This window comes from Theropithecus gelada, chromosome 6, assembly GCF_003255815.1.
Source record: "Theropithecus gelada isolate Dixy chromosome 6, Tgel_1.0, whole genome shotgun sequence".
NCBI lineage: Eukaryota > Metazoa > Chordata > Mammalia > Primates > Cercopithecidae > Theropithecus > Theropithecus gelada.
The window spans coordinates 151,737,081-151,748,925 of record NC_037673.1 but is presented as its reverse complement, the minus strand read 5'-3'; the positions used below and the strand labels follow the sequence as shown (position 1 = coordinate 151,748,925).

The 11,845-nt window shown below is 41.9% G+C and overlaps 1 pseudogene; it reads right to left on the bottom strand.

Moving 5' to 3' along the window:
- Positions 1 to 413: 413 nt before the first annotated feature.
- On the bottom strand, positions 414 to 2,046 carry LOC112627096 (annotated as a pseudogene).
- Positions 2,047 to 11,845: the final 9,799 nt, after the last annotated feature.

Genomic DNA, 11,845 nt, shown 5'->3' with positions numbered 1-11,845 from the left:
GAAATGATATTGGTAGATGTTTTCCTGTTAGGTAAAGCTGATCAGGAGAGCTTTCCCATAAAAAGAAAGAAAGGAAAAGTTATTTATTTCCACCAACCACAAAATCAATAATACATTCTTCTTATAGAAAACTTAGTACATAGGCTGGATGTTGTGGCACACACCTGTAGTCCTAGAGACTCCAGAGGCTGAGTCAGGAGGATGGCTTGAGCCCAGGAGTTTTGGTGGTGGTGGTGGTGGTGTTTTGCCATATTTTATAGTTTATAAGGAGGTAACTGCTTCTAGGCATATAAGCTCCACATGATGTTTAAAATCAGAGCCTGAGGTTGAATCCTACCTTGTCTTTCTCCTCCTTGGCTGGTAGGCATGTGTTCAGGTCTCTGCTCAGAAGGCCAGGAGGAGAAGGCCACTGCTCAGGAATAGTGGTGCTCCATTGTGTTGATGAGGTCACTCTGGTCCTCCAGGAGCTCCAGAACTTGCTGCAGCATAGCCCTACCTAGGACTGGGCAGATGATCAGGGTGAGTGCAGGCCAAGATGTGCAGGAAGTGGCAGCCCTTCTTCAGGTGATTTGGTTTCTGGCAGTCTTCCTGAATTATCCAGTGGATTTTCCTATGCAGGTCTTTGTCTGTTCTGGTTACACAGCATAGGTTATGAAAACCACCATCTTTCTGGAAAACAAGTCCTTTTTCCTGCAGCTGTTGCATAACATTTTAAAATATGCTATAAATTGCCTTGAAAGTGATATCCTTCTTAAAATTCCCTTGGTCAGAGCAGGTGCTGTCAGTAAGAGGCTGGTTAGCAAGGGACAGCAAAGCCTCCACCATTTCCAACTCCTGTTGGTCAAAGGTCTGCACTCTGTTCTCCATGGGGAATTCTTTGGCTTTTTCGCTCACCAAATACATGAGACTAGTGAGGGCCAGGGCACCTGGTTTGCTTAGTGCTTCTTTCTCTAAGTCTGGGCTATGGAAAGGCTTGGTCTAAACTTTCCTGTAGATTAACGGGCAGCTCAAATGCCCTTGCAATTTGAATGTTCCACACTGGATCGTCCACTTTATAATAAGCAGTAGCATAAATTTCTCACTCTTCTCTGCATGTGTGGACATAGCCTCTGATTCAAAACATGTCCCCAATTTCAATTTTTGTTCTCTGCTCAATGGTATCTTGCAGCTTCTTGAGTATTGAGGTAAAGCTCAGTTCTCTTGCTGCATTTGGAGCAATGGATAAAAACTTGACATTGCTCAGTATTTTCTAGCAGATGCAGTTTATAACTCCAGTGCTGATAGAGTTTGGATACTTGTCCCTGCCCAAATATCATGTTGAATTGTAATCCCCAGTGCAGGCGGGGTCTGGTAGGAGGTGTTTGGATTATGGGCACAGATAACTCATGGCTTGGTGCTGTCTTCATGATAGTGAGTTCTTGCAAGATCTGGTCATTTAAAAGTGTGACCCTTCCCCAGTCACTCTTTCTCCCTTGCTCCTACTTTCATCCTGTGATATGCCTGCTCCCCATTCACCTTCCACCAATTGTAAGCTTCCTGAGGGTTCCGTAGAAGCTGAGCAGATGCCAGCACCATGCTTCCTATAAAGCCTGCAGAATCATGAGCCAATTAAACCTCTTTTCTTTATAAATTACCCAGCCTCAGTTATTTATTTATAGCAATTCTAGAACAGCCTAATACAAGTGCTATCATCTACTCTACAACTGTAGAAAACCTCTCTTTCTCTCACTCCAGTGGCAGTTCCCAAGATATACCTGTTTTATTGGTTCCTGTTGCACAAAAACACACCTGTCACCTGTCAGGACTCTTCAAGTCCAGGATATAGACTTAATGTAGAGCTTAGAAAAAGGCTAGGAACACAGTATTCAAACCCCACACAAGGGAAAGAGTCTCCTCTTTACTCTGGCTAAATTCAGTATGCAACAAGAGGCTGGGCTGTGGCTTCCAGCAAATCCTGAAAGGTTCTGCATCACTGTGTCGAGGATCCTGAAACTGCTTTAAATGGGTGGGGTCCCAGGAGGAATGGGCAACTTCCTGGCCATGCATATGTGGAGGCACAGTGGGTGGATATGCCTGGGCAACATAGTGAGACCCTTTCTCAAAAAGAATATTAAAATTTTAAAAATACAAATTGAAAAAAACTTTCTATACTTTAAAATAATCTGATATAATTTTTCTATATTTACTTCCTTTTCTGTTTCTCAGAATAATATTCGTAGGTTGAAATAATATGGTTGTGCTCACGTGATAACTGCAATTTTGTGTCTCTCTATTTTCCCTTGGTATTTTAAATAAGATTTCCCATTTCCCATTTCCCACAGGCTCTTGAAGAATATATTTAATATATTTATAGTATTATGTAGAAAGTCCTGTTGGGCTTAATTTAGTTTAAATTTCCACAACTGTTAGACAATTATTTTTATAGTTATTTCCAATTTTCCTTGATAAATAACACAGCAGTGAAAATCTTTAAAGAATAGGTTTTAATTTAATTTTTGCTAATACTGTCTGCTCAAAACAAAATCAATATTATCTGAGTCCCTGTTCTGAGATATTCTCCAAGTCTTTACAAAGTCCTGTACAACAAACATTCTTCTTTACCTTTTCTTCCTGGGGAAATGTTCCTTATCCTTCATGACAAAGCTGAAATGCTATCATTTGTGACACTTTCCTGAGTCATCTAAGAGTTCCTAATAACTTCCTTCTGTGGGTTCACACAGAACTTTGGCTACAAATCACAGCATCGCATTGAGGTGACCTGGCTCAAAACTTACTTCCTTGGAGTGCCCCATGATGTCCCTGCCAAATCTAGATCAGTGCCTTTGTTAAATGTTCTAGTGGTGGCTCTAGAATTATCCTTCACAGCATATATTACAATTACAGTTAAATGACGAATTGGGTAATTATTTCTTCATACCTGCCTCCTTATTGGAATGTAAGCAGACTGTTCGATATTCTCATGCTCTGCCCTCAGAGCATTACAACTAGTTGGTGCTCAGGAAATGTCTATTCACTAAATGAATGAAAGGATGGATAAATGATGTTCCAAAAACATTTTAAACATAAAAAGCATCTAGAGAGGAATAAAATATAAAGAAAGACTTCTCTTTACTCAAAGACATGTTTCCATTTGCTCATAATCTACACCAGCTTTATAGTCAACATACATTGTGGGATTATTATAAGCCAAGTGCTGTGCTAACCTTTGTTACTTGCTCTATTTCATTTAAAGATAATATTGGTCTTAGGAGACGCATACCACTAAGCCCTCCTCTTTATTTTGAGATGAAGAACTGGAAGCTCAGAGAGACTACATAATTGCCTACGGTCACACAAATAGTAAGGGGTGGAAGTAGAATTCGTATGATTTGAATTTAAGTTCTCAGCCATTGCCTTTCATCTATTTGGGCTGCTATAACAAATATCATAAACCACGTGGCTTATAAACAACAGAAATGTGTTTCTCACAGTTCTGGAGGTTGGATGTCTGAAATCATGGTGCCAGCATGGTCAGATTCTAGTGAGGAATATCTTCCAGGTTGCAGATGACTGCTTTCTTGTATCTTCACATGCTGGAAAGAGAGCTAGGGAGCTCTCTGGGGTCCCTTTTATAAGTGAACTAATCCCATTAATGAGGGCTCCACCTTGACAACCTAATTACCTTCCAAAGGCTCCACTTTCTAGTATCATCACATTGGGAGTTAGGATTTCAATATATGAATTTTAGAAAGACACAAGCATTCAGTTCACTGCAGCCACTATGTGAAGTCTTCTGGAATGTTCTGCCCTAACACTGAACCAGAATGTCTTTCTGAATAACCTCTCACTCAATGCAATTGGGTCTCTACAGCCATGGAGAACAGGCTGGGTATTTTTCACCATAGCTGTCCTCAGTACACAAAGACTCATCCTCTGCCCAAATAATCCCCCTCCAGGCTTAATCATTCCCAATTCCTCCAGCCATTCCACTTGGGGCTAGAACATTTTCTGAACTTTCTTTGGTGCTTTTATTTTCACTTGAGTAATTTACCTTTCCCTTTGAGAATTAGTCAATTCCTCCATCTGAAAGAGGAAAGGGTGAACAGCAGGAAAAAGAATTAAAAAAAAAAAAAACCCAACGACAAATGTGTTGTGATCTCTTCTTCACTGAAGAGAGGTGGCACAGCATAATGATTGAGCCCATTAACTCTGGAGACAGACTGCTTAGGTTCAAATCCTGGCTCTACCACCTACCGGCCACATGAGCTTGAACAATTACATAAGTTCTAAATCAGCTCGATTGAATTCCTGGACTACTGAGGGCACCATGGCTAACAGAGATTGAGTACCACTCTCCTGGCCACCTTCTTGCAGCCAAGAAAGGCTGCTACCTCCTGACACCCTAGAGATATTTGTTGAGCACTTCCTAGGCTCCTGCTGTTATAAGCCTTTTGCCTACAGGAACCCACTTTGTCCGCAGAGCAACCCTATGAAGTGGATCCTCTTATTACCCCCACTGCACAGATGTAAAAAAGGGCCCTGGGAAATTGTCATGTCCAGGCTCCCACAGCTGGTAAGTGGAGGAGCAGGTAGTCTAGCTGCAGAGGCTGTGCTCCTAACCACTCTGTCCTGCCGCCTCAACTTTATAAACCCATCTTAAGGGACCTTCACAATCTGCACGCTTGAACAACTCACCTCATATTCTTCCACTCTGAGCGATTTGACTCCTCTGACAAACTCTTATCTCCCGGACAGTCTTTGCTGTCCTTGCCTGCCCTCCCTTACGAGGGTTATTAAAATTGGAGCATGGCTCCTGGTGATTGATGGCCCAGAGGCTGATCATTCGCTACCTCTCCTGGCTCACGGTAAATATTTACTTTTTGTTACAGAGGAACAATGAGGTTTCATACAGGAGATGGATGTCGAGTGTATATATGATATTATGCTTGTCTGACTCCTTTGAATACCCAACTCTCATTTCCCTGGCTTATTCCGGGAGGGGAGGAGGTGCCACAAGGTGAGCTGTTTGACTTTTCAGAGGGGGCTCGGGAGATTTGCAAGCTGGATGGATTTCTTTTTTTCTTACTGAAGGGCTGGAAACATAGTCTCTCTCAATAATTTAAGATCTAGCCAGGAGCCATCAGTGACACAAGTATCAACGGTTGCATTATTTACCTAATATTGTTCCTTAAACTGACTCACATTTTAAACACAGATACATAATTTAGCCTCGCCCTAAGCACTAATGTCCCTCAAATCATGGATGTGATATGCTAATTTCACTAATGCATGTTGCAATGTGTATGTGACTGTTGAAATACAAAATGCTTTTTCTTGTCCTTGTGAATGTGTCTCATTAGGACTAGGCGATGGGTGACTTGTATGCCGCTCTCAGCCCTGGCCCCTCCTCACTATGTAATTCTTTACAGGTCGCAGCTCTTTTTTGTGCCTCCATCTCGCCCTCTACAAAATGAGGCAGGCTCTTAGCACTCCATCTTTCTACTCTTTGTTTTCTCTTTCCAGCTCTAGGTAATGTTTATAACAGGAAAAAAAAAAAAAAAAAAAGAGTTCATATAGGCAGACAGGTTAATCTAAAAATTTTTCTCGCTTACAGAAAGGCAGTTTCCAATCTTTACCTTGGAAGTAGGTTGGTAGTTCTTGTCATTCATCTATTATTGCTACTCAGAGAAATACATGAGGAGCGATGAAGGAACTGAAAGGTTCTGTAATGTAGTTAGAATAGAGCCTAAGTTGAGAGGTGGATGGAGGCGGAGACAGAGCAGGAGTGGGCAAGCTATTGAATTGCAAATCCTGCTTTCTAAGGACGTTCCCCAAACTTTTAGCTGATGTGTCTCCTAGTTTTCACCTCCTGTCTTGCTCTCTTCCTCTTTTTCAGCTCTTCTCCACCCTTTCTCTCTCTCTCTTCTGTCTTTGGACCTCCTTTCCCTTCCTCTCTCCTTTCCCTTCCTTTGTTTCACCACTAATTTTCTATTACATGTGGCAACATGAAAACATGTGTTTCTGTTTCTACAGACTCAGACAATAAGCCAGGTTTCTGAGAAAAAATGCCTTCAACAAAGAAAATAAATGTATACATAAAACATATATATATGGCTCAAGAGAACTTTGGCAAGAGGAAGGTTGTTTTTGACCCTGGGTACTCCTGTCTCCTTCCCCCTGCCCGTCCTCTGCCTTCCCTCTGGTCCTCACAGCATGGGCTCTGGGGCACCAGGGACAAAGTTTACCTGTTCTCTCTCCTGCTGCTATGTCACAGCTGAAAGGACCTTTGGTATCATCTCAGCTAAGCCTTTTATTTTACATGTGGGGCAGCAGAGGTTAAGAGAGGAGAGGGACCTGCCTCTGCATACCATAGTTTAGTTTGGAGGCAGGGATGGGGCTAGAATCTCAATCTTGAGACTCCTGCACCAGGTTCTTGCTACTCTATGGCATTTGCCAAGTGATTCCTGCCATCCTGGATCACTCTGTCCTGACAGATTCTTGTTAGAACCACGTTTTCATACACTCTAATAACAACTGGTGATTCTCCTTCCAAGCACTCTTGCTCTTGTATTTAATTAATTCCTTCTCTACAGATTGTGGATCATGCCTGCCTTCCCTTTTATTTTAAGTGCCATGAGGGCAGGGACAAGGTTTTTTAATCCCAGTTCCCATAGTAATAATAACAGTAAACACTTAGTTATTGTATTAGTTAGGCACCTGTCTTGGGCCAGGCTCTGATCTGAACACTCCATGTGTTTAACTTATTAACAACCCCATAAGGCAGGTGCTGTAGTTGTCATCTTCATTTTACAAATAGAAAACTAAGATGCAAAGAGGTTAATTTGCCAGATTTCTCACATTGCTAAGTGGCAGAATGGGGGTTCAAACTCCTGCAGCCTCATTCCAGAGGACCTTCCTCTCTCCACACTGTGCTGCCTGTCACACAGCAGATACTCAACAAATACATATTGATTCAATGCTTTATTTTGACTGTGCTTTTCAGGGAATACCCTACCTTCCAATGTGAGTAAAGACCTGATGTTTTGAAACTCTCAGGGAGCAGGAAGGAAGTAAATTTATTTTGGAATTAGGGTTCTTAAACTTTAGTGTGCTTGTGATTTTTTTAGGGTGCTTGTTAGTGTAGCTTCCTTGGCCCTGTCCGGGACCTTTCCTTACACAAATCTCTGCTAGTGGGGCCTGAGAATTTGAATTGTTAACTGCCATCCAGGTGATGCCAGTGCAGGTGGCCTGGAGAAGGCAGTTTGGCAAACACTGCTTTAAAAGTTCTTCATTAAATATGTCAACTTGAGCAGTGGTACGCCACTCGGCGGAGATCTGAAGCTGGTGCAACAACATCTATCTTTTCTGCTTCCCTTGCCTAGGGATTGGGTTTTGGCTTATTAAGTAACAGTTCATGGGACTTCTAGTGGGCTGGGGGCAAAACCAACAGGGGAAGCAGCATCTGTTAAATGACTGCTATGGAACCAGGAGCTACTTTGAGTTAGAGGGCATCATTAGCTCTCCTTTTGATGCCAGACACTCAGCAGCCATGGGTGGCTTCTCCTCTAAGGAGCACTTCAGATTGGCTCTGGTGGTGAGAGGGCTCGCTGGTGCTTTGAGATCCATAAAGTGATTTCATTTGACCTAGGAGAATAGATGTCAGTGGGATAAGACAGGATGATGGGGACCTGCTCTTTCACATTTGGACACTATGGTTTTCAATGCACTGCCTTAAAACACAGAACTCTTCTCCTGGCTAAGGAGAGGCTCATGCCCAAGAAGGGATAAAACCATTGGAATAGGTGGCCACTTGTTACGTGTTCACATGAGGGATCCTGTTGCTTTACTTCTACAGATATTCTCTGCTCTCTATGGATACTGTTCACAGAAAACTCATAACTGCTCTCCTGTTTCTCCTATTTCTTATAACAGTTTCCTCATCCCCTTACCCACCCATCCATGCATCCTTCCACTTGGCCATCAAACACTTGCTGAGCACCTGCTTTGTCGTAGGCACTGTGTGAGGCACTGGGGACTTAGTGTCCAGGACAAAGTGCTGCTCCCATGGAGTTTCCACTGCAGTGCAGACTTAGAGTTCTTCCTGTTTCCTGTTATCCTGATTCCCAATCTCTTCCCTGTAACTGCCAAAAATACTTCATTGTCTCATTGTTTTCTTATCTAAGATAAACAAGCAGGTATCCTACCCTCTAGCTCAGACGTGTGTGTGTGTGTGTGTAATATATGGGTACATATACATACATGTATATAAACACATATGTACATATAAATACATGTATACATATATGCATCTACATATACATATATCTTTAGCAAGCAAAGGTTGACTCTCAAAGGTCAGGGTCATCATTTTATTATTATCTCAACCAATATTTTTGGATGCCTACTATGTGCTAGTCACTATGTGAGTGAAGCCAGAATCTGTTTTGAGGCTCAAGGAATCCCTTCCCAGTCCTTCAGAGGGGGACCACGTCCCTGCTTTTCAGGGCAGAAAGAAAGAGAAGGAACTTTCAGGCAGCTGTTTGTTTCTCTTTATTCACGTCATTTATTAGAAAGAGTCATGTGACAAGAAAAGGTCCCATTGTGTTCACAACTAAAAAACACAGATTATTAACCCTGCTGGAAAATCATATTCTATGTATATGCAATTAACCTGTTTCCTGTTCAGAGGGTCCTAAAACCCAACAAGGAAAACCCCAGATATCATCTTGATACAGACGTGGATGCTTTTACCCCAACCTCCAAAGTCCCCATAAAACACTGCATTTTGTGAAATTTATTGGCAACAAATTAGCTTAGATTTACTGCAGATTATTGATTTCAGCATTCAAAAGTTAATGAGGTTTGTGTCTTCATTCAGCACTTCTGCTCTGGGGAGAATAATGAGATAGCCGGAAGACACAAACCATTCAATTAAAACAAACAGGTGACGATAACGTGCATCTTGGCTGTATTCTGATACTTTTTTCCTCCCCCTTCTCCTTCTTTTTCTTTCTCAACATAGTCTAATTTCTCAATTGATTTTTATCTTCACATGTGAGTAGATGACTCAGGTTATCCCAGGCAGCATTGTTACAAATTATAGGTAATTCCCTCGTGGACCTTATGTAGGGAAATGGAGTTCACCTACACAGTCTATCAGGGGTTCTTTCTTCTGATACACCTACAGACATCTCTGCGGCTCCATGATAGAAATGCAAACTGATTAATGCTCAGTTAGAAACCCTAGACCAACAGAAAGATGCAGCTGCACTGTGATAAGTGGGAGGGTGGAGGAGATGGAAGAGGTATTGCATTTCCAGAGAGTGGCTAGCAACAGACTTTTCGCTGGGCTTAAGTAACTTCAAACAATTGTTTCTCTTTGACCACTACAGATTTTCCAGCTTCATCATCTATTTGTGAACAGTTTTGCTTCTATTTTCATTATGTGTGCTAACACAGACTTTTTACAGATCACAGACTTTACCAAGTTTATTCATTAATTCTAGATAAAATGATAAAGCATCCAGAGAGCTTGGGCTCTGTGTTCTTCAAGGTCTTTGTGAAGAATGCCACAGCATGGATTCGCAGAGAATAGTTTCTGTCCTCTCTGTATCTGGCTCAAAGCCTTATTAAAACACAAGCCTGGCTCTCTAGTGAAGAGCTACCCTAGATACCACTAGAAATTGTTTTCTCAACAGTAACTTTGTGTCTATCCAAAGACAAATTACATTTTTGCTCAGGCATTCCTTCGATAGCTTCTCTTCGGTTTAATTTTTATGGGGCCACAGAGGGAAGACAAGTTACTGGACCAAGTTTATGTTTTAGTCATGGAGTGTTAAGGCTGAGAGGAAGCTTAAAGTTCATTTGGGGCCTCCCTCTCATTTTGCCACCAGGAAAATGAAGCGCAGAAGGGAAGTCTCAAATCCAACACTGTGCAAAGCCAGCTCCCTGATAGTTCTGTCCACAAGAAAATGCAGGTGCTCTAATGCTATGCTGATAAGAACCACCTTGAAAGCCCTGAGACTGTCTTTACCACTGGACTGATTCCTTGGAGGCCATAGATTATCCTGTATCTTCTTCCACTGCCTGTCAGTCACAAGCTGTTGCTGTAAAACCACTCAGAATGCATTTTGGTTGTGATGGGAGTACACTAAACTCAGTGAAGTTCAGCTGAAATATAATTCTTGAGAGTGTATGCAATTAGTAAAGCTAAAATCTGGAAAATGTTGAAGACCCTGTTGGGTCTCTTAGAATCTCAGACCTTGAGTTAGAAGACATCCTAGTAGTAATCTAGCCTGGCTCACAATTTAATGTACTTCAATCCTCTTTATAACATAAACCCTTGGACAACAGTGAAGGTACTAAACCCAAGGCCTAAAGCACATTTCTTAAGTTTTTAATATTGGAGGACTTTCTGCAATGCTATTCCTTTCCTAAGATTTTTCATGCTATCCATCCCTGAAGTAGCATTCGGGAGCCAGTCTTGTTGCTAATGGAGCTTATATAAATGTAACATGGTCTCCAAAACTGTGCCCTCTTTGTGTGAACATTAAGTAATGTCTTAAAGAAACTTTTGGTGTGACCTCTTTGCTAGCCATGTGGCCATTCTTGTCAACCAGAGATTTCTGCATTTGGAACAGAACACAAGAAAGAAAAGACCCAGAATGATATGACCCCCATGTCCTTTCAGAGAGACAGTTGAGAAATATGACAATGATGGTACAGTTTTCTAAAGCTAGAAGCAGTGACGTTAGAAACTCTTAAAATAAGTATTTCGCATTGGTGATACACTGAAATGAGCTAACTGTAGGTTTTCAAACAAAGAGGTAAATCCCACAAGACAGTATCATAGGTAACATTGTGCATTGAAAGGGCGTGCACCTCCAGCTAGTGGGAGTGCTGCTGGTGCAAAGCTCTCAGCTGTCAGCCCCTCCAGGAACTGAAGAGATCCATCATGTCCAAGGTTATGTCCACTTCTTGGGGACAAGGGTCATCCAATAACTAGTTCATATGGGGTATAAAACCTTGGCCCTCTACCTTTAACCTGTACAACTCTGACGAATCATGCCAGCATCAGAACTTCCTGTGGGGTCAACTGATAATTCTACTGGGACTGTATCACAGCTCAACTTTCTTGCTTTAAACAATCCTGCTTCCTTTCCTCCCCTTCCACAGGTGTTGACCCCAAGGACCCATCTTACTTAATCTCTTGCATACTGTCTTGTCAGCATCTGCTTTTCAGGAAATCCAACCTGCAACAGAGACAGCATCCTTTAGGATCACTATAGAACAGGCATCAGCAAATTCTGATAATAATCATCTACTTCACTGCCTGTCTTTGTAAATAAAGTTTTATTGCAACATAGCCACATTTATTCATGTGTATACTGTCTATGGCTGCCTTCCTACCACAGAGATCGTATGAGTATGGTCCACAAAGTGAAAAATGTTTGTTATCTTGACCCTTCGCAGAAATAGTTTACTGATCTCTGCTATAGAATCCTGGATGATTCCAAGTCTTTGCTATTGTTTGTAGGGACACGGATGCAGCTGGAAACCATCATTCTCAGCAAACTATCGCAAGAACAGAAAACCAAACACCGCATGTTCTCACTCATAGGTGGGAACTGAACTAAGAGATCACTTGGACTCGGGAAGGGGAACATCACACACCGGGGCCTATCACGGGGAGGGGGGAGGAGGGAGGGGGGAGGGATTGCATTGGGAGTTATACCTGATGTAAATGACGAGTTGATGGGTGCAGCACGCCAACATGGCACAAGTATACATATGTAACAAACCTGCACGTTATGCACATGTACCCTAGAACTTAAAGTATAATAAAAAAAAAAAAAAAGAAAAAGAA